Here is a 19,851-nt window from a genome sequence, read left to right as displayed (position 1 = left end):
GGATATCATATCCGATAGGGTGCGATGGAATCATTCAGTCAGACCGTTAGTCAGGGGATGGTAGCTTGAGGTTGTCTTATGGAGGGTGGATGATACATGAAGAACTTCGAATACGACTGTCCCGAGGTCACTTCGGAGCACCCGAGGAGCGCCATGAGGCAATACAACTGATCGCAAAAAGAAATTAGCTACCTCTTCAGCGGAACCAGTCGGTACAGGGGCTGCCTCAGTATAGCGCGATAGGTGGTCGACAGCTGTTATACTCCAATATTTACCCCCATCGGAGAGAAGTAGGGGACCATATATGTCGATGCCGATTACGTCGAATGGTGTGGAGGGACGGGGAAGGGGCTGTAGGAGGCCAGCGGGTGATGAAGTCGGGCGCTTGCGTCGTTGGCAGAGATGGCAGGAAGCAACGTATTTAGCTACGGTGGTAGAAGGCCAGGCCAAAAAAATCGTCTTTTCACGCGGTTGTACGTTTTGTCAAAACCAAGGTGACCTGCAGTAGCGTCATCGTGGAAATCCGCTAGTATACGTGGGCGAAGCACACGCGGTACGACTGGGAGCCAGCGAGTTCCATCAGGATAATACACGTAGCGGCGTAGTATGCCATCTTCAAGCTTGAAATTGCGAAGCTGTCGGCGAAGCCTAGCGTTCGGTGGGCTCGAAGCGCCGATAGGGCGGTCGATGATGGGCCGGCAGTAGGCATCAGCTAATTGCTGCGAGCGGAGAGCGTGTTTGTTCTCAGAGTCGTCAAAAGAAACTGTTGTGATATGCGTCGGGGGAAGCGATGGTCGCCTGTAGTCAGAGGTGGAAATGCATTGTGAAGAAAAACAGCAGGCTGATTCCGAAAATGGGCAGCGAGAAAGAGCGTCGGCGTCTTGGTGTTAGCGACCCGGTTTATAAGCGACGTTGAAATGGTATTCGTGCAGGCGTAGAATCCAACGGCCAAGTCGGTCTGTCAAAATTTTCAGTGAAGATAACCAGCAAAGAGCATGGTGATCGGTGACAACTGTGAAATGCCGACCATATGAATAAGGGCGAAACTTTTGACCAGCCCAGACGACGGCAAGGCATTCCTGATCGGTAAGGGTGTAATTTTTCTCAGCTGGAGGCATTGTCCGACTGGCGAAGACAATCACTTTCTCAGGCGAAGTTGCATCGCGCTGCAAAAGGACAGCGCCAAGCAAGTGACTACTGGCATCAGTGTGCAGGATGGTAGGAGCGCTGTCGCTGAAGTGGCCAAGAACTGGATCTGATGTGAGGGCGTGCTTTAGGTCGTTAAAAACAGTGTTGCATTGTTCAGTCCACACGAAAAGGCAACGTGCTTTAAGTAGTTCATGAAGTGGCGCAGCAATAGTTGCAAAATGCCTTAAAAATCGCCGGAAATAGGACGCCAGGCCGAGGAAACTGCATAAATCTGTAGTCCGTTGCGGACGAGGAAACTTCAAAACCACGATTATTTTTTCAGGGTGTGGACGAACGCCGTCATGGCTAACCAGATGTCCCAATATTTTAATTTTCTTTTCTGCACAGTTGCCCTTCTTGGTGTTGAGCTGAAGGCCCGCTGAAGCAAGACACGTGAGGACTTCATTCAGGCACATGCGATGGTTGGTAAAAGTTGACGAAAGATAACAATGTCATCCAAGCAACATAAACAGGTTCTCCATTTGAGGCCACGAAGTACAGTGGCCTCAAATGTTTTTTCAAATGCTGCCGGTGCGTTAGAAAGGCCGAAGAGCATAATATTAAACTCGTAAAGTCAATCAGGAGTTGCGAAAGCGGTTTTTTCTTTGTCGTCCTCGTGCATAGGTATTTGTTAATAACCTAATCGGAGGTACAAGGTCGAGAAATATTCGATGCCTTGGAGAGACTCAAGGGCGTCATCAATACGCGGCATCAGGTAGACATCTTTGCGGGTACTTTTGTTGAGTGCGCCATAATCAACACAAAATCGTACTGATCCGTCCTTTTTTAACTAATACTACTAGGGAGGACCATGGGCTTGTTGATGGACGAATAATATCGCGACGGAGCATGTCACTGACATTTTCTTCAATTACTTTTCGTTCCGAGAGAGAAACCCGATAAGGTCGTTGGCGTACAATTGAGTTGCCTTCAATAAGGATGCGGTGATGTGCAACACTAGTCCGTCCCAGTGGTGGGGAAGAGGCATCAGAAATGGCTTGGTGGGCTTGAAGCAGTTGAAGTAATTCTTGGCGTTGGTGCGGCATGAGGTTCCGATTGATTGTCTTCGACAGCATGGAGAGAGAGACTTGCGATGAATCACGTTGCAGAGGTAGCGGGGCAATGAGCACCATCATGGACATAGGGTGAGCATCCATTATGCATGGCAGGGAAGATCCTTTAGTCAGCACGAGGGATTCACTGGAAGTGTTCGTGGCAGCTACTATCGCTGAGCTACTACGGCGTCGTACAAGACTTGATGGGAAGGCGATTCCACGTGCAAGATGACGATGAGATGGTGCGATAAGTACATCCCCGTCAGTTATATGTTCAGAAACAATGGTAAGAAGTGTTTCGCACTGTGTAGGCAATACAGTATCAGCTGCTGCAATGAGGGAATGATGCCATTCAGAAAGGTCAGGTGAAAAATCACTGTCAAATGGATGACACGGTCGCCACAAGAAATTAACGCTTAAGCGGTTGACAAAAAATCACATTCAAAAATCATAAAATGCGCACACTGTGAAAGCACAGCAAACTGCACATGGTGGCGGACGCCGTCTATAACAACTCGAACTGTACACTTTGCTTAAGGGTGCAGAGGGACGCCATTTGCTCCACCAAGTTCAGGTCCATCAAATAGTGTCGTTAATTTCCGCATACGATGGCACAAATCAGCATTAATAACGGAAAGTGCAGTCCCTGTGTCAATCAAAGCTTCGACCGGTAATTCTTCGGCTAAAACGGAAATCATATTATACGGGCGATGAGGAGGACTTTTTGTAAATTCGCAAAGTGAAGTTTCACCTCCGGAAACTGCATCGCTTAGTTTTCCGAATGACGGACAGGGAGAGTTGTTGCTGGTCGAAGTGGGGAAACAGAGCGGCAGTATGGGGAAGGGGACCGGCGTGGGGATACATGAGCCCCACTTAGTTCAGACCAGGATACCGGCGGTGGAGAGAATCGACGAGGTTGGCTGGGAATAGGTCATCGCTGATAATACGCAGGTATGTCACTTTCGAAGGCGTCGTAACCACGTCGCTCGTTCTGAATGCGTCGGTGACAAAAGCGGGATATATGTCCTCGAATTCCACAATAATAACACACTGAGCGAGAGGGGCGCCAAGGTGCGTAATAGGGTGGTATAGGTTGAGTCGTCGTTATGGCGTTGATGTGGTTGTAGGGCGGTGCTTGGGGTGGGGGAACAAAAGGAGGAGGAGATGTAGCGACGTGAGCACAAGTCGGCGCTGGGCGAGATGCAGGAGGATCAGGTGTGAAAGGGTGTTTAATGGTGGCCAACTCTTCTTTAATGATGTGGCGGAGGCCGGTGTCGTTAGAAGGAGGAGAAGAATGGTCGTACCCGTGCCGGCAGAAAGGGCTGAGGGCTTGGAGCTCCTCGCTGATTATCGCTCGAATCAGGGCTCGTAGATCAAGGTCAGTAGAGGTCAGGGCAGTAGCGAAGCCGGGCTGAAATCGTGAGGACTGTAGCTGGTCGAGGCGTTGGCAGGTCGTAATAATGGAATCAACACTTGATGGATTCTTGGCAACTAGGGTGTTATAAGCTATATAACTGATTCCTTTCAAGACATGGTGTACACGTTCATATTCCGGCATAGTGGGACTGATACACCGACAGAATGCAAGCACGGCCTCTATGTATGAAGCATAGGACGCATCGGGACCTTGAAGGGTATTTATTCCCGAACTAAACACAGATAAAGCTATTTTTGCTCCCCTTGTCAGAAACAACCTGTTTGCTTGATAGAGAGCATCAACGAAAAGGGGCTCTAGTGATTATAAGTGGCAGCAGTGTACATTGATCTATGTCTATTGTGTAATATTTAGCGTAACAGGTGCTGGGAAAATTTTCTTCTAAAACGTTCGAGCATTTCTCTAAACTGACATCAATTCTTTTCATTAAATAACGCATCTTCTGACACCATTAAATAATACCTCTTTTGATACCATACCTGCTTATTTTGGTGTTCCTCAGGAATTTGTACTAAGACCTCTACTCTTCTTGCTCTACATAATAACATTGTTGATAGTATTTATGCTTATGTTAAATTGTTTGCAGATGGCTGTGTGTTCTACAACGCTATTAACACTGTCCAGGACCAAATTAGATTAAATAACGAGTTTTCAAAATGTAATGACATGGTGTGAAGAGTGGAAAATGATAATAATTTATGAAAAGACAGTATTCATGGGAATCACACAAAAGAAAAGTCCACTTTCGTTCCCGTACCGCACTAACGATATCACTCTCTTGGAAGGTATGCATTGCAAATACCTTGGTCTTTGGATTACTGATAACTTATCATGGACCATACACATCAACAATGTGACAGCTAGCGCCCTCCGCAAGCTGATTTTTTCTTAGATAATCATTAAAATCAGCTACGGCAACCGTACGATTTCTTGCATACAACACCATAATCCGCCCAGCACATGAATATCATGTCGTAATTTTCGACGAATTCACCGTATTAAATATCAGCAAACTGGAACAGACCCAACGGAAAGGAGCAAGATTTATCTTAAACAAACACGGTCGTAGTTCAATTACACGATTGCCTCAACAATGTGGTTTTCAGTCCATAAGTGAGAGGCATCGCATTTGTAGGTTGAAGACCATTCAGTTAATAACAGGACATTGTAATGTTGACACGTCTGGTATTTTCACTTTCTCGACAGGTTACACAACGAGATGACAAGAAGAAACAGTAACGCTTCTAACCTTAAGAGTTAATTCTTTCAAGTACTCTTACGGCAGATCCTTGGAAGTGCACCTGAAATAATTTGCCAACATTGTTCTGCCTTTCTTTATGCCCATTTGTGTGTAAGAACCCACCCTGCTCAGGTTTTGAACAAAGACCGCAGTATGTGAAAGCAAGTAAGTAAATAAGTAAATAAATAAATAAAAAGGTTTGGGATTTGATACCAACAAGTTGAAGCATTATTCTCGCCTTCTCTCATGCAGGCATCTGTGCTCAGGCTACCACATCACCACCTCTTCTGCAAATGCTGTGGTCGGCGACTGGCCAAGGTGCTCATTTAGGTAACTCTTGGCTCGTCAAACATCAGCACCTTAACATTTGGATGAATTCACTGTCAACTGATTACAGGATACTGATTATTTGCTTGCTCCTCCAGGAGAGGAACCTAGCACATATAATTTGTCCCCTTTCCTGGTACCCACACTTCCTTCCATTTAGCTATGATGGGATTGACTAAAAGTGTGGTCGTATTTATATATGAAATCAATGTTTGAAACAACTAATCAGTCTGACCTAGATATGAATTATGCTTACACTTTTAGCGCCATTACACTGAACCTAGCGACCACATTGTGGTATTTTGTGATGTGAAATGTATCTGTTAATTTTTGCTGTTGCTGTCGTTGATTTGATGTGGAAGTGTTCCTGACCAGCTGTGTTGCATGCTTCCGTCTTTATGGCGAAGGTGCAAGTTTTCTTCTGGTGTAAAGATAATCTACTGCATGCCCAATCTCTTTTTACAGATTCTGTTAGCCCAGAATTTTTGCCCATTTGCTATTAGCGCATGCTTTGCTTGAATGCTTCAGTTCAGTTCAGTCGTTCAGTCGTGTCCGACTCTTCGTGACCGTATGGTCCATGTCACGCCACGCTTTCCGGTCTCTCACTATCTTTCTAACATCACATAACTTCATCTGTAGCGCCTCGAGGATGCCATCTAACCATCGCGTTCGCTGCCTACCCCTTCTCCGGCGACCCTCAACCTTTCCCAACATCAAATCTTTCTCGAGCGACTCCTCTCTTCTCATCAGATGACCAAAGTAGCTGAGCTTTAACTTTAGAATCTGACCCTCCAATGAGCAGTCAGGGTTTATGGTGGACATTATCGACTGATTTGATCTTCTGGCAGTCCAAAGAACTCTCAAAAGTCTCCGCCAGCCCCACAATTCAAACCCGTCAATTCTTCGGCGGTCAGCCTTTTTCACTTTCCAACTCTCGCATCCATACATCACAACTGGAAAGACCATAGCACGAGTTATACGGATCTTGGTTGGCAGACTGATGACTCTGCTCTTTACTAGGCGGTCAAGGCTAACCATTGTTCTCTTTCCCAGAAGCAGGCGTCTCCTAATTTCATGGCTGCAGTCTCCTTCCGGGGTAATCTTGGAGCCCAAGAAGAGAAAATCTGTCACAGCTTCCACTTCTTGTGCCTTGATGCTCCAGAACTTGATAGGGCAAGATGCCATGATATTTGCCTTTTAAAGTTCAGTTTAAGCCCAAACGTCTCACTCTCTTCTTGTACGCGCATCAGAAGTCTCTTGAGCTCCACATCATTTTCTGCCATTAAAGTGGTATCATTCGCATATCTAAGGTTGTTGATACTTTTTCCAGCAATCTTCACTCCAGGTGAAGACTCGTCCAGACCGGCCTTCCTCATGATGCACTCTGCATATAGGTTAAATAGGCAGGGCGACAGTATGCAGCCTTTCCTCACTCCTTTCTCAATCGGAAACCAATCAGTAAGACCATGCCCAGTTCTGACTGTGGCCGCTTGCCCTTCATACAGGTTCCTGAGGAGACAGATGAGGTGAATTGGAACTTCCATCTCTTGGAGAGCTTGCCAGAACCTGCTGTGATCTACGCAGTGAAACGCTTTCGCATAATCAATAAAGCAGAAGTAGATTGGTTTCAGGAACTCTGTTGCTTTTTCCATGATCCAGCGAAGATTGGCAGTTTGGTCTCTAGTTCCTCTTCCCTTGCGAAACCCAGCTTCCACGTCCGGGATCTGCCTATCCACATACTGTTGCAGCCTACCCTGGAAGATTTTCAACATCACCTTGCTATCATGCGAAATAAGCGCGATCGTGCGGTAGTTGGATCTTTCGCATTGTCTTTTTTTGGATTGGGGATGTAAACTTAGAATGCTTCAGTACACCCTTTTAAAAGGACACCGTGTATAATTCCATCCCGCCCCGCCGGGGTGGCGAGTGGCTATGGCGCTCGACTACTATTCCCAAGGATGCGGGATCGAATGCCGGCCTCGGCGACCGCTTTTCAATGAAGGCAAAAAGCAGGGCGCCCAAGTGCTGTGCAATATCAGTCCATGTTAAAGAACCCAAGATTCCCGGCGTCCTCAACTACGGTGTTTGTATAGCCTGAGATGCTTTGGGGCGTTAAACTCCACAAACCAAACCAAAGAACTTCATCCAGCAACTGCTCGCATTGCTGTAGAAGCTGCTGGTTGACCATTGGAGCAGTACTAGGTGATATGGCTAGGCATTAGATGGAGGGGCACTGTACAGCAATGATAGCAAGAAATACCAACCAAACTAGCATAAATTACGCACAATCCATAACTTATCATAGTGCAATCCTTTATTTCATCCAAATATTTAATACACATTCCTTCAGACAACTAGCATTCTGCGTATGTTCATTGCTGTACTGTAACACACTACAGCACCTACTCCTTGAGCACTACAGCTCCTTTAAGAAATAGAACCAGTCCTTCAGTACGTCTGGTATCATTTTTGATTCTGGGAAAGCGGCTTTCACTTCATTGCACTATGCAGCATTTTGATCAGAGCAAATTCGTATTACTTGATTGCTCTCATGATTATCCGTATTCTTAGTGCAAAAGCACTAATTCAAGATATCTAACCGTGTCACCATTCCCTGTTTCATTGAATTGGCATGCGCTGCCAACAAAGACTTTGCCATTAGGATGGGAGGGTGAGATCAGAATCCATCTTTGCAGGGCCTTTGGATCCCTAGTCAGACACATAGCCCCTCAAAGGCATGTTCATGCAAAATGATTAAAGTGAGGCTTTATATCTCTGTCGCTCCTGGAAGCTTGGGCAACAAACGCTACAGTTCTCACAACTGTGCCTCTGGCAGATGATGGCGAGCTGTTGCACAGTGCAACAAGACGATGAAGGATAAGACACAATAGCTTGTGTCTAGTCCCTCCTCCTCTTGTCCTGAAAAACATCTAGTATACCCACTAGCCCAAACTCCTGCCTCATCAAAATGGCGAGAGTTAAGCAACAATGCAATTTACATCTACTAACCAGAAGGTTAAACATTGCCAGACGAGTGCTTTTGCTCATTACACTGGGTTTAGTCACCCTAAACGTTTGCAATATTTTTATTCCAGAGCACAGTGAGTTACGGTATTTACACGATTCTAAGTCGACTCCTTTTTATAAATTCGAAAATCCGATGTTTTGAGATCGAGTTACAATTGAAACCAAAGCATGGCACTGTTTACAAGAGGAAAACAAAAACCATATCAAGTAGGCTACGGCAAATTTGTTTGCTCTATGGCTTTAAGTGCAACATTTAGTTACTGTTCGTGCTTCTTGGGAAGAATATTTCTGTTTAACCTTTACTGCGCAGCACAAACTGCAGCTGCGGGAGTGTTAGTAGTTTACGGAAGAGCCGCTGTTCGAATCGCAATGAAGCTCTCTTTTTGCACTGTCTGCCGCGTCGGGTCACGTGACATAGCGGCCCCTTCAGGGAGTGTCACGGGTCAATGAAGAGCCGACATCCTCCATGATTCGTTGAGTCCGCTCTCCTTGCGCGTGTTGCGTGTTCGCACTTTTGACTTAACGACCTTCTACATGCTCCGTCACGAGCTCTTCAGTCCAAAAAGCATTTAATGCTTGTTCAGTGCAGCGCTCAAGGAGGCGGCTGTCATTTATGCCGAAGATACAACTACGGTGTGGGCTGCAAGTTTCAACCTTTTAAACGGATTATGTGGGAGTGGCGGTGGCAGCGAGACAAAATTTTAAACTGTGATGCCAAACGATGAAGCCTCCAAGGGATACAGTTGGTTAGATATCCAAAACTGGAGGCCAAGGTTGCCGCATATATCGGCGAAATATGCTATTTGAAGTGGAGACAAGTTGTACACCCAGGCAATAACTTTCATTGTCGAGCACATCCATCGCGGTATATTTTTGTCTTTTCGTGCCATGCGATTTTTTTGGGATGTGGGAGCGGGGTGGGGCGGCGGGGGGGGGGAGTCAACTTACAGTCGTGTAAATACGCTATAAATGGCATCTGGAATATTTTGAGCTCGATCGTAAGTATTGATGTTCTGAAGTCAAGATTCAAGGGCCTATTTTGACACCTCACAACTAATATTCAGACAGGAATCAAAGTTCTGTTTTAGGCTGGCAAGCAAATATACTGCCTTAATTTATTAAAATACAGCAGATCAGAAAGTATGAAGGGATGGATTTCAGCCCACATTTCTGAAGCCTTCACTGCTGGTCCTTTTCCTCCAAGCGAGAAGAAATAATTACTTGGCAAACCGACCTTGTTCTTGGTGCATGCTGCAAGCAGTCACTAAGGCAATGACTGGGCGAAGATGCAATCACAAAGAAATCACCACTTCTTTATAGTTTTGAGAATAATGTACACGCTTATCAATAAAGGTAAACACAAAGCGAAAATAGTAACCACATATGTTGATGTATGAGGTGCCGTGAGGCAGTTCCTGATAATGTATGAGAAAGGAAACTGAAAGAAGTAATACAAGAAAATAATCTTTCTTGAATTAGAGCACCTGCCAGACGAATGCTGTCATAAAATAACACGAATTTCACAGCTTGTGGCTTTGTCAAGCAGTCAAGTAGCAGCAATAAATCCTAAAAGAGAATTTGGTTCCACCGCTACACACCTTAGTTTGGCATGAGGGCTGTAATCCGCTTCAGAATGTCAGACCGATGTTCAGAGATGTGAAAGCGATGAGTTGCTGACCGTTGTGGTTAGTCTCGGGCCTTGGCTGGGTACCTCACAGGTTGGCAGCTTCAGCTGTGCCAGGCTACCCTGACAGGATATAAAAGTGAAAAAAGTGGCACTGGAATTGGTCACGTCACACTCTGTCACCTATCTTTTGCAAATCCAGAATCAACTCTATAAAAACTACAGCCTGCAAATGCCAATCTCACACTGGTTATTTCCAGGTAACAAAGTTTGAAACTGGCGCTAAACATTGTTGGGAGAGCCGGTTTGGCGAGTTGTTTTTCTCATCTTGTGTGTTGCGCCACTACTGCGGTTCTCTTCAGCTCAGTCTCGATTACACACTTCGATGATCCAAATGATGTCGGAAAATGCAAACACATAATATCCTGATGATGGGCATGTTGCAAGGAATGCTGAGCTATTCCATCATCAGGGGCAGGTGTCAGCATGACACGCATTGCAGAACTAGTGTCGCAAAATTGAATGGTTGGAGATGGCGCCATCTGTAGCCAAGAGAGCGCACGGTACTATCACATATTGTCATTCTTCAACCGGCAGTCTGCTCCTGCAGAAGCGATACGCTGCGACATCGTGAATGCTGTCTCGTCATAAGTCCGACCAGGGACCAAGTGGCGACAAGTCATGCTGGCAACCAGCGACTGCTAGCAGCAGCGAGAAGTTAAAGAGAAGATAACGAAGATTGATTTTTTGTAATTGTCACGAACTTAGCTGTGCTCCATCTTTCCAAATATAAGAGGAAATTTAATGAGGCTCTTGCAGTTTTAAGTTATTTAGCAGTATGGAATATGAATGCTTATAAGTGCTAATATACTCTTGCATGAGGCTCTGAAGGTAAACGTCCCACACCTAAGGCTAATTTGAGCGGCATGGAAATTGTAAAAGAAATTCAATTGCAAACTTTGTGGTTTAACATCCCGAAGAAATGCATGCATTCTGATGGATGGGCGGGATACTCTGGGTTTATACGGACAATGGCATTCTATAACATGCAATCACAACCCAAGGCAAAAAATTGTCATTGGGTCCAATAGAAAGGCAACGGACACAATAGCTATGACATGGCAGCTGGACTTGTGAATCCAGTTTGGTAGCTCAATTTCTTTTACACAAGCTTGCCATAAGGCATATTAGACAAACTACTCATGTAAATCATTTTCCGTAAGGAACCGGAACAGGCTCCCGCTCTTATTGTCTACTTCCAACTGGGAACTCAAATTAGAACATCCAGTTAGCATCCAGTTATGAGGCCCTGTTGAGCATTTCAATTAAAAACTAATAGTTTCTTAGAGTGGTACTTGTATATTGACCACTATAAATGTCAAACTTTTTAAGTTCTTGTAAAAAGTATTAGCAGCCTAATTTGTAATGTAGTGTACATTGCTTGATTGTACGAAATAGCTTTGCTCAATGGAGATCTGAAAGTGGCTTCAGGAGGAGGGCCCGATGAGCGAGGTATTATATGTAAGCTAAAAAAAATACGTACTGATATCCCTTTCTGTTTTGTGAATTATTTAGGGATGTAGTGTCCATATATGGCTAACGTCATGCATGCTTGCCTGTTCCCTGGTTGGAGTTGCCGCTTTGGGTAGGTGCCAGGAGTAGAAGCACTAAAATTTGAAGCCCCTGGTGAACTTCCCGATTGGAATATTTAATTTATTTAGGTTGGAGTGCTTCGATTCTTCCAAAAACAACTGAAAATTTTCCAGGTGGAGGAAGCTAGTTTTTCTTTCTTCTGCCCCCTTTTTTAGCAGAAAATACAACACAGTGCTACATTGGGAGAGAGGGACAAGTGAAGAGACATGATGTTACTGTGCCGACTTGAACAAATATCCGAAAGACCACAACTTTAATTATAGACAGAGTGGGTGGGGAGGCACTGGAAAAGGGTTCAATTTGCAAGGCACATGGCGGGTGGAGTGGTGCACCTTTCAAAAGCAGGTGGTGCGTAATTTCTTCATTGTCTGAAAGTTGTGTAATGACTGGTTTTTCACTGCCGTGACTTGCCTTCTAGCTCGATCAGCCATGCTCGCAGCGCAGTAAAATAAATTACCTCCAGGTGGCATTGCCAAAAGGAATCAATTGGTGCCTAGGAGAAAATCTTTACAACCTAATTGGCCATGATTGAGTCTGAGCTAGAGAAACCGTTTGAGTACCATTGAACTTAGCTGCCAATTGGAATGAACTGGACCAAGTTGACACAAGTCGGGAAAACATTTCCGCCAGTTGGTTACGTTTCAGTCATGACTGAAGCCAATTTAGTCCTGCTGGACTTGCAGTTGTAGACATTTGGTGAAACCAAATCATATTGGTCCAGTTTTGTTTGCCATACTCGACCCAGTATATACCGATGTGAATATTTGCATATGTGAGAAACACGGAAAAAGTAATATGGCGCCTAGAGCTAAATCATTCAAAAGATTAATCTGTTTAACTGTGCGCATCATTTGCACTTCTGCAGTTGAAAAATTCATTAACTACTGAACTTATAGGCACCATGACTCCAATATTAGTTCTGCATATCGTGTGTTTGATGACTTAGTGTTTTAAATAGAAGTGGCTTTAAAATAAAAAAATATATTTGCAGAAACAAATTCTGCCATGGTGAACACAATATCCTGCAAAACTACAATTATCCAGCTAATTAATTATACCCCACTAACTTTTTTATTATCGCAGTTGGGTGGTTAGTCCCTGTGGGGAGATTGAGGTTATGAACGAGATGATACATTATCAGTTTTTGAAGCGAAGAACCGTCAATGTTGAATTCCTTGCAGCGCGAGGAAATTCGACGCTTTTTTCATACAAGACCGAAACTGAGCGCGTGAGATGCACAGGATGCTCGGTACAAAAGCGACGTCTGGTGATCACGTGACAGCGCTCAGTTCGAAACAGCGCCTGCTCTGCTGTTACATTACATGCATCTTATTTGGTTCAATCGGTCTTAAATATGATAACCACACAGATTACAATGACTGGCATCTTTCTTGCACCAAGCGGCGAGGCAAAAGAGTGTATGTACAGGTGCGGCTAAAATAATAATATGGAGCACGCTTCAGGTGTTTGCAATTTTCTCACCCGTTCAGTAGATAAGATATGATGGCTATTTGGGTCCATGAGCGAGGGCACTTACGTAGCGTGCTGACCAATGTATAAGGTATATACATCCTGTTGTGACCGGGGTTCCGGCCGAGGTATGTGCAGACTCCAGCACCTGAAAGTGGAGATGTACCTAGCGGATGCCGGCGAGCGACCGCCGCCAAAAGCAGCGAAGCGGCAGTGACAGCAGCGGAGTGACGCTTTGTTTCCATCTGCGGCGGCCAACCCTTCCCACCCTTCGGGATGGAGACGGGCTGCCTTTCGGGCATTAACCCCCTTGGCGCCTACGGCGGCAACAGCGAGAAACCTGGACGCCGGCAAACGACCTCCGTCAAAGGCAGCGAGGCGGTGGCGACGGCGGCGGAGTGACCTTTGTTTCCGGCTGCGTCCACCAACCCTTCCTGCCTCCGCTCCTTCGGGATAGAGACGAGTTGCCTTTCGGGTTAGCGCTACGGCGGCGACAACAGGGAACCTATCCTTGTGCTGAATGGGCAAGAGGCACGTCGCCGAGCAGCATTGACCCCGCTCGCCGAATTCTCGAGACAAGCGGGCGACATCCTTGGAATTACGCGGGGGTAAGGCCGCCGCGAGCGGGCGACTTCGCGGGACGTTTCACCTTGGTGCAGAAACTCCATCGCCCACACAAGATCGTCATCGACATCGAAGGTTTGCCCTCTCCACCGAAAGATGTGAGAGGAGGTCCGAGCACCACCCTCGGCAATGGGCGGTACATCGAGTGATTTCTTGTGCCCCAGTGATTGGACTGCACCGATTAAACTTTGTTTCCCCAGCTAGGGAAGTGGGGACAACCGATCGTATTTAAGCGGTGGAAATTGACAACTTTCAAAATAAGGGGCGACACCTATCGGAAAAAAAAGCAACTTCGCCTACAGGTTGGAAAACAGAGCAGCTTAGACCATATCAGCACGCCGGAAACGCCTTTGCGAGAGCTTCTGCACTTTTTTAATCGCGTTCTTTGACGTCTAATCAAAGCATGCAAAAGTAATGATGCAAGAAGACGGCATTCCGTTCCCTTATTTGGACGACGGATGGATTGCCGACGTCTCAAAGTGCAGTGTAACAAATGATAATGCATGGCATTATCTGCACGCAAACACTTCTACCATCGGTCAAGCGCACCGCGGGTGGGTCTTCAGGGAAGGAGGCTACATCAAGAATATCATGCTTAACACAAGTACCGGCGATGCAGAGCTCGGTCGTTTGAGAGCAGCCTGCCTACCTTAGATGAAAGCAGGCGCGTACGTAGTCTCAGCGTGGTACTAGAAAGCTACGAGTGACATCGCTGGAGGAAGCTGTGAATGTGTTGCTGGGTGAGTTGTTTTTGTTTTGAATGCGAAGGGGCGTTTTTTGTTTCGCAACTAAAGGAAAAATTAAAATGCATGAGCCTGTGACATGTACGTCTGGCACAGACGTTTCGCTGCTCTTCACGTAGTTCACCATTGTTGATACAGTCTGCTGTCGTACGTGACCCACCTGAATATTAAGCGATATCTTATACAACTCGTCCGGTCGAAAAGCCGTTGGCATAGTAGTCGGCACCGCGTGTCGTAAATATTCGGGAGCCGCGTAAAGAAACAAATATCGTACCATGAATATTGGTGGTTCTAGTGACTGATGATTAATTGGTGTGTGGTAAGCAATGACGATCGAGTTACTAACTCATTATAAAAAATTAATGGTTGGTTGGTTTGTGGGGTTTAACTTCCCAAAGCGACTCAGGCTATGAGTGACGCCGTAGTGGAGAGGTCAAGAAATTTCGACCATCTGGGGTTCTTTAACGTGCACTGACATCGCACAGCACACCGGCGCCTTGCCTTTCGCCTCTATCGAAAAGCGGCCGCCGAGGCCGGGATTCGATTCGGCGTCCTTGGGAACAGTAGTCGAGCGCCGTAACCACTGCGCCACCCCGGCGGGTTTATAATTAATTAATAAAATAAAGAAGTGAAAAAAAAGTAAATTGGTGGTTCAAGGTGTCAAAGTGCTCAGAATGAAAAGGCAATGCTTGATTATAGCAAATTAAAAATTTAGAGTGTAATCGACCAATTAACTGAAAGAATGAGAAATGAAAAATGCATTCAAAGGGGTCAAACCGCCCAGAATAAAAAGCCAATGTTTTATCATGCTAAGTAACGGTGTATCAAAACAAAATTAAAGTGTTAAAACATTGTCCGTGTTTGTGAAACGCTATAGCGTTTTAAGTGTCCTCGTATTTTTTCTTTCTACTCACTGTCGTGCAGATTAAGTGAAACGTGTCAGAATGTTGCTGCACTGCTGTTCACGGTTACGGGAGACAGAGGAGACACGGACGAGCCATCCTGCACGGACCTGCCATGCAGATGGATTGTCCCTCCCGAAGGTATATAGGAATGAATTTGCAAGCATTTATATTTTTAGCATTAGCACAGTACTGCATGCGTAGCTCAGTTTCAACTGTGGTCAGGTTAAAGAGTACGCATTGTATTGGCTTTTTTCACTTACATCGCGATGCATTATCACACGCATGCTGTGTCATTCATGCAGCTGTATATTGGAAGAGACCTTGATTTGTAACCATTCTTAAGCATTTCCCTGAACTTCTTGCAAATGTGTGTAAATCTGGCTGTATGTAACAGCCGTGGGTACACAGTCATTTGTAAGCGCACTAGCAAAGACTAATTCTAAGTGGTAGACACAGCTTACATCCTCATTTTTTGATTGAATTTCAGCAAAGAAGCCAGCAAAAAGGGTGCCTCTGCCAGAGATTTCATTCAGCAAACATGCAATTAAGAAGCCGTCTTGAATAAAAAAGAAGCGAGACTTTAACCCGCGTGAAAAGGCTGCACCTTATCACGAGGAGGATATTATTGAACTGAGAAAACGACTTTCAGCTAGCAGCCCAACATTAAAGTTGCTGCAGTACTTGTGCGCACAAAGCCAAGAGAAGTCCGAGACAAATAACAAAGAACCAAAAACATTGATCAAAGATGACGCTGATCATTGGAGCTATGAAGTACAAAGTATTGTACAAAACTACATACACTCGCTGAAGCCTCTGGAAGAAAGAGAGTCAGCAGATATGCTCAGAGACACTGGGCCAAGCAGAGAACAAAAAGTGGTATTCTGCAAGAACTGGTCGCCTGACAGCATCCCCCTTTAAGAGGATCTGCCGCCGTTGTGTTAAGTCGGAAGGTTTGTTGAAGTCACTTCTCTATCCAAACAATAGAGCAGTGTGTGAAGCAATAGCCTATGGCAGGGCTCATGAGAGGGATGCTGTTGAGGCATATCAAGCTCTAACAATCTGCAGATTTCGCTGTTGTAGGTAAATAAACTGGCTTGTACATCCATAAAGACTATCCTTTCCTTGCTGCCTCGCCAGACTGGATTGTGCTCATCGACGGCAAAGAAGGACTGCTTGAGGTTAAGTGCCCTATATGGAAAAAAGGGCTGACTGTCGAGGAAGCGTGCCAAGACCCTCAGTTCTGTTGCAAACTAGAAAATGTTGAAGCTACCTTGTAGACCGAACATGCCTCTTACTATCAGGTGCAAGGCGAAAAGTCTTATTTTGGAAGTAGCTGAGGAAGGAAGATCATTAATATAGATAAGGAAGAGAAGAGGTCCTAGAACTGATCCTTGCGAAACGCCAGAGGTTACGGGGGAAATGGGGGAGTCATGATCATTAGCATTTACATACTGACTTCGATTACTTAAAAAACACTCAATCCACTTTGAAATACCATTATCAATATTTAATTTACTTAACTTATAAAGTAACAGTTGGTGTGACACGGTGTCAAAAGCCTTTGCAAAGTCGATAAATATGCAATCAATGAGAGAAGAGTGGTCCAGTGCAAAAATCAAGTCATTAGTGAATGCAATTAATTGAGTTTCACATGAATGATGCTTACGAAAACCATGCTGTGAATCTGTAAAAAACGAATTAGTTTCCAGATAGTCAACAATATCTGTCACACAAGATACTACAGGGAGGATTTTATGTCTGTCAACCTGAGGACAATAGCCTTAAGCTAAAGCTAACAAAGCTGAAGTGAGCATTGGGAATCATCTTGGCATTCACTCCAATGTTCTAAATGTCCATTGGTTATTTAGCCTCTGTTCACCTAAGATCATGAGCATTTCAAATAAAAGATCCTAAAATAATTCCAAGTGCAACAGCACTGGTTCACAATGCTAATAATGTGTTGGCAAACTAGTGCACGCACAATGAGGTGAATGTGCAGTGAGGGTGCAACTGGGGCAAGGCAGAAAGGAACCGAACAAGGCTTTAAATATAAATTCAGTATGCACGTAAAAAGGGCACAATGAACGATACAGCGTAGTGTTGGACAGAAGAAATACGAACAAAAAAAAAAGAAGGCGGCTACAAATCAGCATTCTTTACTAAAAGGCAAATAATTTCAAAGGGAAACACAATGCTAATTGAAATTAACACTTGTGAAAGCCTCATAGCGCAAACACAAAAAGTATTCAAAGTGCAAACACAAAACGAATGCAAAAAGTAGCCCCACCGCGGTGGTGCAGGGGTAAGACGCGCGAGTACTGTCCGGAGTTCCCAGGTTCGAACCCGACCACGGCGGCCGTGTGCTGTGCGATGTCGGCGCACGTTAAATCGCTAGCCCTTAAAGCCCTCCACTACGGCTCCCCTTTCTCTCTTTCCACTTTCACTCCCACCTTCCTCCCTTCCCTTACGGCACGGGTCAGCTACCCACAGAGCAAGTGTGACAGATACTGCGCCTTTCCCTTCCTGTGAACCAATTATTATTATTATGCAAAAAGTACCAAGACAACCCAGGCTAAAAGGAAAGCAACTTGAACCCTCGACCTAGACATTTAGTGGGTATCCTTTAAAGTGGTTCTCTGAAGTTGCTTAAAAAGCAGCGTACCTGAAAGACCTGTTCTGCTATGTCAATCATAGAGATTGGGAATGCCTTGTAAAGTATGTGGAAGCTTTTGACACGTGCAATCGCTCGTTCCACATGAACTCTAGCACGAGTAATGCGTCGAGTTTGCTCCACAGCCTCAGCAGACACTTGTGGCTAATGTAGTTCTCGACATGAGGGCCTGTGCACAGTAAGACCAGGAGGTAGATGTGAGAATGTGAACCCTTTAGCCACTATAATGGCATCTCTACGTTTCAGGATGTCAAAAAGCCCACTGGTCTCTAATTTATTCTTATCCGAAACCGAGCCCCCCCCCCCCCCATAGGCGTGAAACATAGGCAATGTAACCAACTGGAGTGAATCCAAGGAGAACCTTGCATGTATTATAATGCTTGTATAGTGAAAACGTCTGGCACTGGGCACTAAGTGACGATGGTCGTTGTATCCTAACCTCTGTTCCATCCAGTACCAAGCGCGTGTTTTCAAAACCAAGAAATGACTTTGGTAGATGCAGCTGAATAGCTTCAAGTGAAGGAATGGTGGATATACCAGCTAGCTCTTTCTGGACAAAGTTGACCCACGTGGCAAAGATGCGGCTCACATGGCTTTCTTATACACCAAAATTTCGTGCTACTTCTTTTCCAAACATGCCAGTTCTCAGCCGTATAAGGAACATGAAAAATTCAGATGCAGTATCTTTCTCTTCGGGCTGGCCACGGTTTTCGTGCTCTTTCCTATCCCAGCCCCAGTATGACATGTGACTGGCTCGATGTTTAAAATACTTCAACAAGCTTTCAAAAACAACAAAGTTAGGAAGGCCAGTGTAAAAAATGCACTTTCTGGGACAATTCTTCATAACAAGCAATGTAAGCAGTTGTGATTCTGCTTTGCTAAGCTTTTTCTGTAGCTGGGCATTCTTCTTTTGCAACCTCAGAAGTGCCTGATGAAGGAGAACTTATTTTGGTTTGGTGGTGTGCTGAGTTGCATTCATGCATTTGCAGCTGTTTCAGCTGCGGTCCTGCTCAGTATCTGCAAAAATGATGTGCAACAAGCAAAAGTGGAAATAATAAAGAGCCCTTAGTGGATATGCAGCGTATTCTGAATATAAACAATTGTGCAACTGACACTTAGCTTAAAGGCCTTCCCCAGTACAAGTTGGCACAAGCAAATTACAACTTTCATTAGGTAAGCATTACTGCAAGTGTAATTTAATATCGGAGAAATCTAACGACCATTTTAGGGTAATAACGAGATAATAAATGATAATGTAAAAAAGGGGAAATTTGTCGGCTACAGAGGCCGCATATAAGATGAAATAAATATCTCGATGGTGCTACTGGGTCAACCAGTATTGGTGAAATAATCCTTTGAATCTAGTGACTCATTGCTTTTTCACAGTCGTAGCATTGGAAGCAAACGCCGTAGTGGTCGTAAAGCTCCGAATTACGTGTATGACATTTATATTATTGAACATACAAAACATGGCCTTCTAGTTGACTAAACGTGAGCTCAGTTTACTGGAAGCTTAGGGCCAGTAAGCCTAGAGTCTGGGATATCTCATGCGTATCACTTGCTGAAGCCTTCAATGTAGGAACATCATGGGTAAAATTACATACTGATGTGCTTGGCTCCTCTGCAAACATAACAAAGGGCCAGATGACATCCCTAAACTGTCAATAAAGTAGTCTCATTGAAGTATGTTCTTGCAAGGTAGAAACTTTATGCACTCAAGGGTTAGCAGGAAAGTTCAGTTGAGCTCAAATAATGTGCCGCAAACTTGGTGCAATTTGAATCCTGGTCGAATGTGTTGCGTGCTAACTACTTGATGCTTTTATTGCTTGTTCATCCTGGTAGGTGCAGTGCCAGGGGATGGGGCTGATGCCTCATTATCATCTGCAAGG

At 44.9% G+C, this 19,851-nt stretch overlaps 1 pseudogene; it reads right to left on the bottom strand.

Moving 5' to 3' along the window:
• Positions 1-17,914: 17,914 nt before the first annotated feature.
• On the bottom strand, positions 17,915-18,626 carry LOC146172096 (uncharacterized; annotated as a pseudogene).
• Positions 18,627-19,851: the final 1,225 nt, after the last annotated feature.

This window comes from Amblyomma maculatum, unplaced genomic scaffold (genome assembly GCF_055883805.1).
Source record: "Amblyomma maculatum isolate TAMU_Amacu unplaced genomic scaffold, ASM5588380v1 scaffold_13, whole genome shotgun sequence".
NCBI classification, from domain to species: Eukaryota; Metazoa; Arthropoda; class Arachnida; order Ixodida; family Ixodidae; genus Amblyomma; species Amblyomma maculatum.
This window is presented reverse-complemented; position numbering and strand designations above follow the sequence as displayed.